The sequence below is a fragment of the Uloborus diversus genome, chromosome 6 (assembly GCF_026930045.1).
Source record: "Uloborus diversus isolate 005 chromosome 6, Udiv.v.3.1, whole genome shotgun sequence".
In the NCBI taxonomy this organism is placed as follows: domain Eukaryota; kingdom Metazoa; phylum Arthropoda; class Arachnida; order Araneae; family Uloboridae; genus Uloborus; species Uloborus diversus.
Window position 1 is genome coordinate 75,259,129 of NC_072736.1, and position 12,840 is coordinate 75,271,968.

Consider the following 12,840-nt stretch of genomic DNA (forward strand, 5'->3'; position numbering starts at 1 on the left):
TCCTTCTCTTTCCCCAATCGTACTGCTGTTTCTGAAGATAATACAATGGTTCACCTAACAAAACGGGATCGTGATGGTCAGCCGCCTCCCTTTATCAGCAGTTTCTTTATTAATCCCATTTTAATGTAGGTGCTCATGTCACTCAGCCTGGAGGATTATTTCCAACGAATTCAAGGGGTCAGCAATGCATACGACAAGATGATTTTCGTCTCTCCTGCTCTAACATATTTCTCTATCTGTAAAAGAAAATACGTGAATTGTTGGGATTTGGCTTGATTCAGAGGGCATGTTTAAAAACCCTCTTACCCCTGGGATTCCCAACAATTTCAGGACAGGGCACTGCCTATCCCCTGCTACTTCTTTTGATCGAACGTTATCAGCCTTTCCACTTCACAGTGAGCTCTTTAAATTGACCCCTAATTCCACAAAAGTATGAAATGTTTTTCAGGTTTACTGCATAGATTGCAGTTCGGGAAACTGGCTATAAAACTTAATCATGGAGACAATTTAATCTTTTTGTTTGTCTAAGATCACCATACGTCCCGTTTTGTATGTTAGAGTCCCGCTTTCAGGTATCCAGCCCCGATGTCACCGCACTTACTGAAGTGTCCCGTTTTCTGAAGAGACAGAACGGAACTCCGAGTTTTTTAACCAAAAATCCCTGTGTGGAGCTATTTAAGCAATTTAATACCAAAACATTAAATCATGCATCTTTTTTCAATGTTTCAATGTATATTTTATGTTTGCCTGAACCTAATGCATAGAAAATATTTTTGCTTATGACCCATTTGTGGGCTAGCAATGAAACACTGTTGCAGATCGCAGTTCTTAAAGCAATATTGATTTCAAAAGCAAAAAGAATAAAAACTTAATAAGGATTTTTAAAAAATGCATTTATACATTTATTATGCCATGCCAAATGTAAAGTAATACTTTTTTAAAAAATACAAATTAATACTTTAAATGTATTTATTTGTACATATTTTATTCAAAAATATTGCTTTACATTTGGCATCGCAGAAAAAGAAAAAAGTTAATTTCTCAGAAAAAGGATTTTCTTTTCTTTTCTTTTTAAATAGATGAACAAAACTGACATGTTTTCCTCACATATAATTTGTTGCAATTGATTTGTTGCAATTTTCTGAAGAGACAGAACGGAACACCGAAATCTTTAACCAAAAATCCATGTGTGGAGCTATTTAAGCATTTTAGAACCAAAAAATTAAATCATGCACGTTTTTTTTTTTTGAATATTTCAATGTATATTTTATGTTTGCATGAGCCTAATGCATAGAAAAGATATTTTTGCTTATGACCCATTTGTGAGCTATCAATAAAACCGTGTTGCAGATCGCAGTTCTTTAAGCAATGCTGATTTCAAAAACAAATTGAATAAAAACTTAATAAGAATTTTAAAAAAATGTATTTATGCATTTAATATGCAATGCCAAATGTAAAGTAACACCTTTTTTAAAATAGTACAAATAAATACTTTAAATGTATTTATTTGTATATATTTTTTTCAAAAAAATATTGCTTTACATTTGGCATCGCAGAAAAAAAGGTTTAATTTCTCAGAAAAAGGATTTCCTTTTCTTTTCTTCTTAAATAGATGAATAAAACTGAGATGTTTTCCTCATATATAATTTGTTGCATTTGACGGTGCGATTTTCGGTTCGTATCGTATTATACTATAAAACAAAACTATTATTTTTAATTATTATAATTTCTTATCGTAAAAGATAAATTGGTAGAATCATTTCTTTTGGTTTTATTACGAAAACCCTCAAAATATGCAAATAAATAAATCTGTTTGTAGTTGCAAGATCTCAATTGGTTCGTTTAATTGAATCGTTATTTTTTATGACCTCGTTTATAATCACGTTTTCGGATATTGCGCTTTTTGTTACCTTCCGACAAGTACGGCATAACGAGTGTTTACTGATGCGATGGGGAGGTGGGGGGGGGGGACTAAATTATGGAGCCGAAACCAAGGTCTTAATGGTTAGAGTTGCCAAGGATTATTATGGCATTAGATGAGCAGTATGTACAGAAAGTTAGAAAAAATAGATTCCAAAGATTCCTTCAACACTTCAATACAGAATGCAGTAGTTTGTTTCAATCTGAAATATTAACTAATAAATCTTAGAAATGCATTTCCGATAAGCAATAATTAAAGCAACGAAAAGCTCTTTTTAGTCTACTTTTCCAGTAAAAGTCAGAGAAAGAAGGAAAAATATATGAAAAAAGGCTTAACGCATCTTTAAAATATGCTGAAAAAAAAATTGAATAAAAATTGAAAATTTAATAAGTGGAAAGTACGGTATTCAGATTCCTCTGTCCCCCCCCCCCCCCAATAACTTTTGAGTTTGTAGTCCGATTCGAACAAATTTCACTTTTGTTCGGAAGACCTCGGCAAGGACAAATCATTGCTATACTTCATTTTTTGATTCGAACAATTTTTGATTCAATTTTAAACAGCTCAAAAAAAAAAAAAAATAATAATAATAATAATAATAATAAAATAAAAAAAAATAAAAAAAAATATAGTCCCTACGAGGAAATTTAACGCAATCTCGAACTTAGGGGCGAATTTACTTCACATAAATTTTGCAGGAAAAAACTTTTGAGGAAAAACATGTATGGAAAATAAATTTTTTGATTTGAAGAAATTTCCGTTCAATTTTGAACAGTTCAAATCCTTTAAACATTAGCGCCTGCAGGGAAATTGAAATTCAATATAGATTCCGAACTTGAAGGCGGATTAACTTCAAGCAAATTTTGTTGGAAATAGCTCTTGACTACCAACTCCCCACTCCAAAAATTTTAGGGGCACCTGACCCCGACACCGACTCATTTGCCCGAAAATTGGCTCTCCGACTCTCCGATTTCTACTCAGACTTCGTAGTTTTGGTAAAAAATTGTACATGGAGGGAAAATGACCGACTCCGAATCTTGGAAATCCGACTCCGACTCTTTAATCTGAAACAAAGTTCCACTCCGACTCCGCAAACATTGGGAGAGTTGCAAACGTTAAGGAAAAATGATCGGTTCCAACTCCGAGTCTTTGAATACTTAATTTTTTGATTTGAACATTTTTTCGTTCAATTTCGAACAGTTCAAAAAAACTTAAGCATTAGCTCCTACGGGGAAATTTTTCGACAATGTTTCACATGCAGCGAAATGCTTTATTTTGACAAGGCTGAACTGGATCCGGTCACTTAACTGTTTTATCTGTAAGACTGTCATTTATGGTGAATGAAAAAGGAACGCTGACTGTTGGAATTTATAGTTAACACACTGGAGTTACTGTTCAAATTTCAAATATCGAACTATCACCAAACAGTTAGTTGCTTCGTTCAAATGTAGAAGCATTTCCCCCCCGTCATATCTTGACGGGCGATTTTGTGGTAAGATGATTAAAGCCCATTTATTTGAAATTTTTACGGTCGTGAAATAAATCAATCGACCCTATTAAAAATAATTTTCAATTCATCATTAATTTTTGGTTCTGAAAAGTGAAAGGACAAGATCCCGTTACTTATGAAAGTAAGGGGGCTGTTGCCTCCTTGCCCCCCCCCCTCCCCCCCCTCCGCCCGTACGAGCCACCTAAGGTACGTTTTTAAATTTTCCTCCCCTTCCTGCCTTGCACACTAAACCTTTTCTCCTATCACTACCAAAGTTTGAATAAAACTCCTAACCTCACCAAAGCCATTTTCCTTTCAAAGCAATAATTTGCTTATCAAAAACTTTTATTTACAAAAAAATATTTTGAATTTTCAAAGGTTCTCCCTCCTTCTTTTTTCCTGTTAAAATACTTGATATAAAAATAAGAGAAAGATTGGTAATGCTGGCAGTTTCAATTTTTAGCGGTTTTAATCTTGCTACTGAACTTGACGCGTACATATTTTCTTTTCTAATTTTAGCGATATTTTTTAGGCTGGGGATTTGACAGATTAGTCACTTCAAAGTTTTCTGGGGGTGAGAGGGCTGGGACGAAATATAATCACGGCATGTTATAGGAAGAAAATAACAAAATAAATAAATGTACATTAAAATTGTGAGATCCGGAGAGAGAGTAGCCACCCCCCCTTCCCTGATTCTCCAAACGCCCGGCCCGGGCATAGCCCTCCCTTCCCGTCCCCAGAAAAAATCCTCCTATGGTTCCACGTGTGAGGCACACTCTCGAATACCTTGAGTCGAACCGTTAAGGGGAGGGAAAGAAAAAAGGATTAAATGCTTCCGCGCCCTGTCAATCAAAACATTATCAGATCCTGCTTTTTAAGGAAACCTGTTCACTCAGAAGCCCCCTACTTGTTGATAGTCGTTTAAACCCGTTACATACAGTTGGAATTGCGAATTCAGTCTGGCTCACTTGCAGAGTCTATTTGGTTGCAGTGAGAGCAAGTGTACGTTAATTTTACAGCTGTTCGGAGAGTAGCGAGTGCTATTTCTAGTTGTGTAGTAATCGCTAGTGTTGACTGCTGTTTCTACGGCCACTTAGCTTAAAAAAAGCCAAGCTTAGAAAATTTCAACGGTGCTTCATCTGTTGTTTGAAAAATGGCATTTTCTTCTAATATATTTCAAGCAAGCGACGCAATGAAGGAAAAGGACAGCTTGTGTGGAATTTGTTTGGAAAACGTCCCAGAGAAAGAGCGTGAGTCGGACAGAAAGTATGGGATAATGCAGAATTGTGACCACACATTCTGCTTCGGCTGTATCAAAGCGTGGAGAAACGTGAACCAAGACCTGCCTCCCGAGCTTCGTCGACCCAAGAAGAGCTGCCCGACGTGCCGAAGGGATTCTGATGTCGTCGCTCCGTGCCTTAAACAAATCACCGATCCGATGGAGAAGGAGAAATTAATTCAGGAATACAGAATCGTGATGAAATGCGTCAACTGCGAAGTGTACAAGCAACACGGTGTCTGTCCCGAAGGTGTGAACTGTCTCTATCGCCATGACGAAACAAATGTTCAACCATCTCGTGCAAGATTTTCATCTAGTGAAAGATTTAATCGCAGAAACTCCACTAACTCATTCGGACTCACCAACGTCATTTGGTTGGTAAACTACGATGAGCTCGGGAACCCCCGCGCTGTTATACGGTTAGACGGTGTTTTAGACAGTCTGCAGTCCCAAATTTGAACTTAGACTTTCTGTTTCGATTGGATTTTACGAAATATGGACATTTTTACGCAGTGAGTGAGCTTACTTTTTGTTATTTTTTTTCGAACTCTAATTTTTTTTTTGCTTGTTATTTAACATTTCTTGTGGTTTAAGCAAACTAATTTGTTTTTATGGAAATATTTTAATGAAAAAGTATGTCTGTATACATTTCGCTGCTTCACAATTTACAAAATTGAAAGGTTAGCTTTGTGCTCTGTAATTTTGACGAATTCATTTTAGTAGTTGCTTGTTATTCTCTTTATATTGACATATGTAGTGCATTTCATTAAATTGTGATTATTTACACACATTAATACAGAATTTTTCGGTGAAATATTTAGCGAACAGCGAATGGTGTACTTTTCTACCGCTATTCGATTAGAGTATTTTGTGCAATACCATGAAACAAATTAAATATCTGCATGTTAGTTTACTATCATTACAATGTTTTCTCGCACGGAAAAATTATACTGTTTATCTATTGATGTGAAATTATTTTGTCTATTTTTAGATATATTTTGACGAAAATAGTATTATATTGAATACTAAATAAATATATTTTTTTATTCTAAATGTGTACCATGTTTTTTTTTACAAGACATAACAGAATTTCAAAATTCATTTTAGCAGGAAAAATTACATTTCCTTTTAATCTCATTTTTTTACAGCAAGAAAGTTTTTCATGAATCCTGTTTTATTACAGCGGGAAAAATTATATTTTTGTATGAATATCAGTTTTTGCAGAAGGAAAAGTTATATTTTTGCATGAATTTAAGTTTTTTTTTCAGCAGGAAAAAATTATACTTTGTTTTAATCTCAGTTTTTGGCAGCAGGAAAAATTATATTTTTAAATCAGTTTCAGCTTCATTCAGCAGAAAAAATTGTACTTTTACGTGAATTTCAAGGTGTTTTTTTTTTTTTTTTGCTACAGGGAGAATTATATTTTTTGAAATAACTTTAGGTTTTTGTACAAATGCAAAATGACTTTTTTTGATTACTTAATAATTTGGTGCAAAAAGGGAATAGAAATAAATGATTATTTTTCTTCAAAAAAACATTTAAAAAAAAAACAACTACGACATTACATTAAGAATGAGAACATATATTTACACCAGATGATCTTACAATAAAAAAAAAGATAAATATTCAGTTTAAAAAAAAGAAATTATGAAAACGTTCATAAAAGTTATTTTATTTCATTAAAGTTCTTGGGACTTTAGAAAATATTTGTTATTAAATGTAAAAAAATGGTCGGAGTGAAAATTTTTTGCATATTTTCCAAGATTTTCAATTTATATTTTACACAAACGTTATAACTATTCCCCCCCCCCCCCCGATTTAAATAACATCGCAAAAAAAAAAATTTTTTTTTTACATTAAAATTCAATGTAGAAATATTTTAGTAAGGGATTTAATTCAAAAATCCACAAATGAAGAACATTGAAAGAAAATATTTAAATATGTCTCGTCGGCGTTCAAGCAAACGCTACTGATTTCAAAGCTATTAGTTTGGGAAAAAATCAAATTAAAAAACTAAAAGTTGTTCACAGCCGTTTATTTGTTACGGAAGGTTTGTTAATGTCAAAATGAATGGTTTATGCAACGAAATAATAGAACCGAAGTTCTGGTCAGCCGTAGTTATCTCCTCAAAAAATTTACTCGTGAACTTAAAATGTTTGTTTTCCAGGAACTATTTTGAGCCAGTAAGATTATTTAATTGAAATTTGTGTTCACTTTCATATTTTTTTTTCTTTTAACAAAATTCAACTTGACCATTCATAATATGAAGACAAAAAAAAAAAAAAAAAAAAAACATAAACCATAACGTAGAAAAATAATTAATTACCTTTGTTCTAAAAGTAACAGATAATAAAACAATGTTACAATAAGTTCGTAAGAAACTGTAGACACGAGTTTCGGGGGTTACAAGGATTCCTTTTTAAACATAAAAGAAGTGAACTTAAAGTTGTTTAAAAAATAATAACAGTAAATCCAGCAAAAGCGGAAATAAAGCGATGTCCGCTTCTGGAGGATTTCTTTTCATCCATAGGGTAACTTTAACGCAGTTTTATTTGTTTAACGTAACTGACAATGAAAAAAATAATAATAAATAACACAGTTATTTGTGGGACATCCTCGCTTTTGTCTAATAAAAATTAGCTTCATTAGATTCTAAGCATTTTATGATTCTGCCGTGATATTAGTGGGTCTTTGTATTCACATACACTCATTCGCGGTTACTTTGAATCGTATGGGTCAACTTTGCATTGTTCCATATTTTTATGAATTTATTGCTACCTGGTTCGATCGTCAATTATCTGGCGTTCAGAAGAAGTTAGACTGTCAGAGATACACACAAACATACACGCAGTTTTTAGCCTACTTTCCCAGTAAAAGTCAGAAAAAGAAGAAAAAAGCATGAAAGAAGGCTTAATGCATCTTAAAAATATCGCGAAAAAAAAAAATCAAAAAATCAAAAATTAGTAAAATAATTAAATAAATATTGAAAATTAGAAATTGGAAAGTAGGGTGTTGAGATGGGGAAAAATGTCTGTCGGTCTGTCTGTCTATCCCCCCCCCCCTAATAACTTTTGAATGAATAGTCCGATTCGAACAAACTTTCTTTTGTTCGAAAGATCTCGGCGAGTACACCTCATTCCCATATTTTACTTTTTGATTTGAACTATTTTTTTTTTCAATTTTGAACAGTTCAAAAAAACTTAACATTAGCGCCTACGGGGAAATTCAAGGCAATTCCGAACTGTGAGATTAATTTGCTTCAAACAAACTTCGTAGAAAAGAACTTTTGAAGAGAAACTTGTATATAAAATATCTTTTTGATTTGAACCATTTTGCGTTCAATTTTGAACAGTTCAAATCCCTTAACATTAGCGCCTACGGGGAAACTGAAAGTCAATGTAGATTCCGTACTTGAAGGCGGATTTACTTCAAACAAATTTTGTTGGAAACAGCTCTTGACGCCAAACTCCAGACTCCGACTCCGAGAATTTAGGGGCTCCTGACTCCGACTCGAGTCCTGTGCCCGATAATTAATCGGACTCCTACTCCCCGACTTCGACTCTGACTTCGTACTTTGGCAAAAATTTATACACGGAGGACTGATGACCGACTCCGATTTTTTGGATATTCGACTTCGACTTCTTTATCCCAAAATGAGATTGACTCCGACTCTGACTCCGCAGCTATGGTTTATTTGTGAAATAATTATTCTTGATATGACTTGTTTTTATTTGCACGCTAAAATTTAATTTAGGCATTCAGTTTTCGGCGAATTAACTCGAAGTTAGTTATGTTTCTACATAAAGATATGCGCAGACGATTTTTTTTTTTTAGAATGAAAATTATTTCTTTAACTTGACATTTTATTGTTTTTATTTATTTTGGTAATTGCAATAATTTATTTAAAAAATTATTTTTGGCAACAAGGGATAAAGAAACGATTTTTTATTTGATATGATGCATTTAATTTAATGAGCTCATTAATTTTAATTATTATTTTTCCGTTTTTAAAGCTGTTAAAGAATTTTTTTAACGGAAAAAACTGTATTAGCTGCTTTGTGTAAAAGGTGCTGCTTTATTTTTATTTATTTATTTTTTAAAGATGAGTGAGGAATATTTTACACGTAGAAATCAGCTTAAAATATTTAAAAAATATTTTTGAAACAATTTGTGATTTTAGCTATTTTTGAGAATATTGATCAAGTACTAGAAAGTAGTAGGGGTATATGGGAAAGTAGGCTCGTTTAGTTCTAGACAGAACTTCTTGTTAATATGTAAGATTATCTTTCCGCATATCCTTGAAGAAAAGAAAGTATTGAATTTAAATCCGCATTGCTAGTACAGCGAAACGAAAAAAAAATAATCAATTAAAATACGCACAATCTATTTTATCTAAAATAAATACAGTAAAACGTCCGTAAAATAGTTCTGAAAAAAAGAAAGAATTAAATTACAATAAAATACCGTAACAAAAATGGCAATCCTTCCTAAAAATATCTATTTCATTCTTTGGTTATAGCAATTTTTAAAATCATTTTAATGGTGTATTAATAAAGATTCTGCGTTCTGGGACGAATTATTGCTGAGAGAAAAGCCGGATGACTTTTCATCCAGAAGCTCACACTTCTTAGCATTGAAAAAGGTGTTCCTTGTAACACCGAAACACGTGTCTGCAATAATTTTGCAATTTTTGTGCTTCACAACTTTGGATTACTAACTGTTCTGACTTCGAGTTTATTCGCCGAAAACTGAATACCTAAATTATAACTTTAGCATGAAAATAAAAACAAGTCATATCAATAATAATTATTTCACAGTTAAAACCATAGCTGCGGGGTCGGAGTCAATCTCATTTTGGAATAAGGGAGTCGGAGACGAATATCCAAGAATCGGAGTCAGTCATTTGTACTCCGCGTATAAATTTTTGCCAAAGCTACGAAGTCAGTGTCGAAGTCGGGGAGTCGGAGTCCGATTAATTGTCGGGCACAGGAGTCGGACTCGGAGTCAGGTGCCCGTAAATTCTCGGAGTCGGAGTCTGGAGTTTGACTTCAGGAGCTATTTCCAACAAAATTTGTTTCAAATAAATCCGCCTTCAAGTACGGAATCTACATTGACTTTCAGTTTCCCCGTAGGTGCAAATGTTAAGTTTTTTTGAACTGTTCAAAATGGAACAAAAAAAAGTTCAAATCAAAAAGTGAAATATGGGAATGAGGTGTCCTCGAGGAGATCTTTCGAACAAAAAAACGTTTGTTCGAATCGGACTATTCATTCAAAAGTTATTAGGGGGGGGGGACAGACAGGCAGACCGACAGACATTTTTCCCCATCTCAATACTCTACTTTCCAATTTTTAATTTTTCGATATTTATTTAATTATTTTATTTATTTTTGATTTTTTTTCGTTTTTCGCGATATTTTTAAGATGCATTAAGCCTTCTTTCATGCTTTTTTCTTCTTTTTTTTCTGACTTTTACTGGGAAAGTAGGCTAACAAGAAGTTCAGTCTAGAACTATACGAGCCTACTTTCAAGTATATCCATACTACTTTTTAGTACTTGATCAACATTCTCAAAAATAGCTAAAATCGAATATTGTTTCAAACATATTTTTTAAATATTTTAAGCTAATTTCTAGGAATAAAATATTCCTCACACATCTCAAAAAATTAGATTCGTAAAAAAAAAAAAAAAAAAAAAAAGCAACACCTTTTAAACAAAGCAGCTAATGCACTTTTTTCCATTAAAAAAAATCTTTAACAGCTTTCAGAACGAAAAAATAATAATTAAAATGAATAAACTCATTAAAATAAATACATCATATCAAAAAAAAAAAATCGTTTCTTTTTCCCCTGTTCACGAAAATAATTTTTTAGATTAATACCAAATTAATTTACCGAAATAAATAAAAACAATAAAATGTCAACTTAAAAGAATACTTTTCATCGTCAAAAAAAAAAAAAATTGTCTGCACATATCTTTATGTAGAAACATAACTAACTTCGAGTTTATTCGCCGAAAACTGAATACCTAAATTAAAACTTTAGCATGAAAATAAAAGCAAGTCATATCAAACAATGATTATTTCACAGTTAAAACCATAGCTGCGGGGTCGGAGTCAATCTCATTTTGGGATAAAGGAGTCGGAGACGAATATCCAAGAATCGGAGTCAGTCATTTGTACTCCGCGTATAAATTTTTGCCAAAGCTACGAAGTCGGGGAGTCGGAGTCCGATTAATTATCGGGCACAGGAGTCGGATTCGGAGTCAGGTGCCCCTAAATTCTCGGAGTCGTAGTCTGGAGTTTGGCTTCAGGAGCTATTTCCAACAAAATTTGTTTGAAATAAATCCACCTTCATGTACGGAATCTACATTGACTTTCAGTTTCCCCGTAGGCGCTAATGTGGTAGGCACAGTAGGCGCCCCGTAGGCGCCCCGCAGCTTTTTTTGAACTGTTCAAAATGGAACAAAAAATAGTTCAAATCAAAAAGTGAAATATGGGAATGAGGTGTCCTCGCCGAGATCTTTCGAACAAAGAAAAAAATTTGTTCGAATCGGACTATTCATTCCAAAGGTATTAGGGGTGGGGGGGGGGTGCAGACAGACAGACCGACAGACATTTTTCCCCATCTCAATACCCTACTTTCCAATTTTTAATTTTTCGATATTTATTTAATTATTTTATTTATTTTTCACTTTTTTTTGTTTTTCGCGATATTTTTAAGATGCATTAAGCAAAAAAAAAAAAAAAAACCTTGGATTTTTTTTCTCAGTGTAATTTTAGAAAAATTTAGTCTGCCTTGTTTTATGTGCCTAGGAAAAGTTGCATTGATCAGAAATGTTACATTGATTACAACTTAAGAGAAAAGGGAATTAAAAACTATTTTGCAAATTAATTAAACTGTAATTTATGTAGCACTTTTTTGCTTACTTTCTTTTTTGAATGGATTTTACATTTTCCAATAATATGTTAAATTTAAGGGAACATTTGGATGAAAACAATTTTGTTTTTCAAAAAAGAAAATAAAAAAAAGTTTTCAAAAAACCACGTGTTTTTTTTTTAAACTGCGGTTTAAATTAAACAACCCAGAATTTAATAGATCAATATAAAGAATTTTATTTTATGGCCCTAAAATCCACCAAATCCTAAAATCTGCACAACACATGAACCCCTTCTTTGCAAATGTTTACTCTGTATTGCAGTAATTTCCAAACTTTGAATACCTTACTTGCACCCGTTTTTTTCAAGTAGAAATTGTTCCCCCAGCCCCATCATTTCTTTTTAAAATCCAATTTCTAAAGCTACAAATTATTGAATAGCTTAGAAAAACACCTTATTTTTTCTAAAATAGTTTTTATTGAACCAAAACCTATCATTTATTTAATATTATATTGCAATATCAGTACAGTGTAATATCAGTATTACAATATCAGTAATATTAAATTGCAGAAAAATAGATGCATAAAATACAACATTAGTGAAGGTTTTAACAATTTTTTTATGCAATGGGTAAACTTATTGAGTTTTCAAGCTATGGTGCATTAAAAATAAATCGCTGTTCAAGTTTTTAATGCAAGAGCGTAAACTAGTGATGTTCCGGATATCCGTATCCGTATTCGCGGATATCCGAAGGAAAATAAAGATCCGTATCCGTATCCGCTACTTTTGACGGATCTTAAACGGATCTTTTCTATTCTGAAAATTCTTAAATATTTGAATAAAAGACTCTTAAATTCCGTTTAAATTAGGTTTTATTCCCTATTTAAATTATAAGGTATCATTTCAGAAGCCAATTTATATCCCCCGTTCCAAAAAGAAACCGGTAATAAGTTTTAAAAGTGTATCTGTGTGTCTATTTGTGGCATCGTAGCTCTTAAACAAATGAACAGATTTTGATAGTTCTTTTTTCGTTCAATAGGTTTCTTGATCGAAAGTGTTCTTAGCTTGGTCTCATTTTTGCAGAACATGAATTACCGGAAATATTAATAAAAACCGACAACGTATTTCAGAATTATGGTAGTAAAAACTTACCCGTACGTTAAAAATATTGCCCCCAAATTCAAAAAACTAAGTTTTCTGCGTTTGATATTTGCTTGGAACTTCCAAGTTATATACAGTAAAAGTTATATCATATTAAGGAAATTTTAAATGCAATTCAA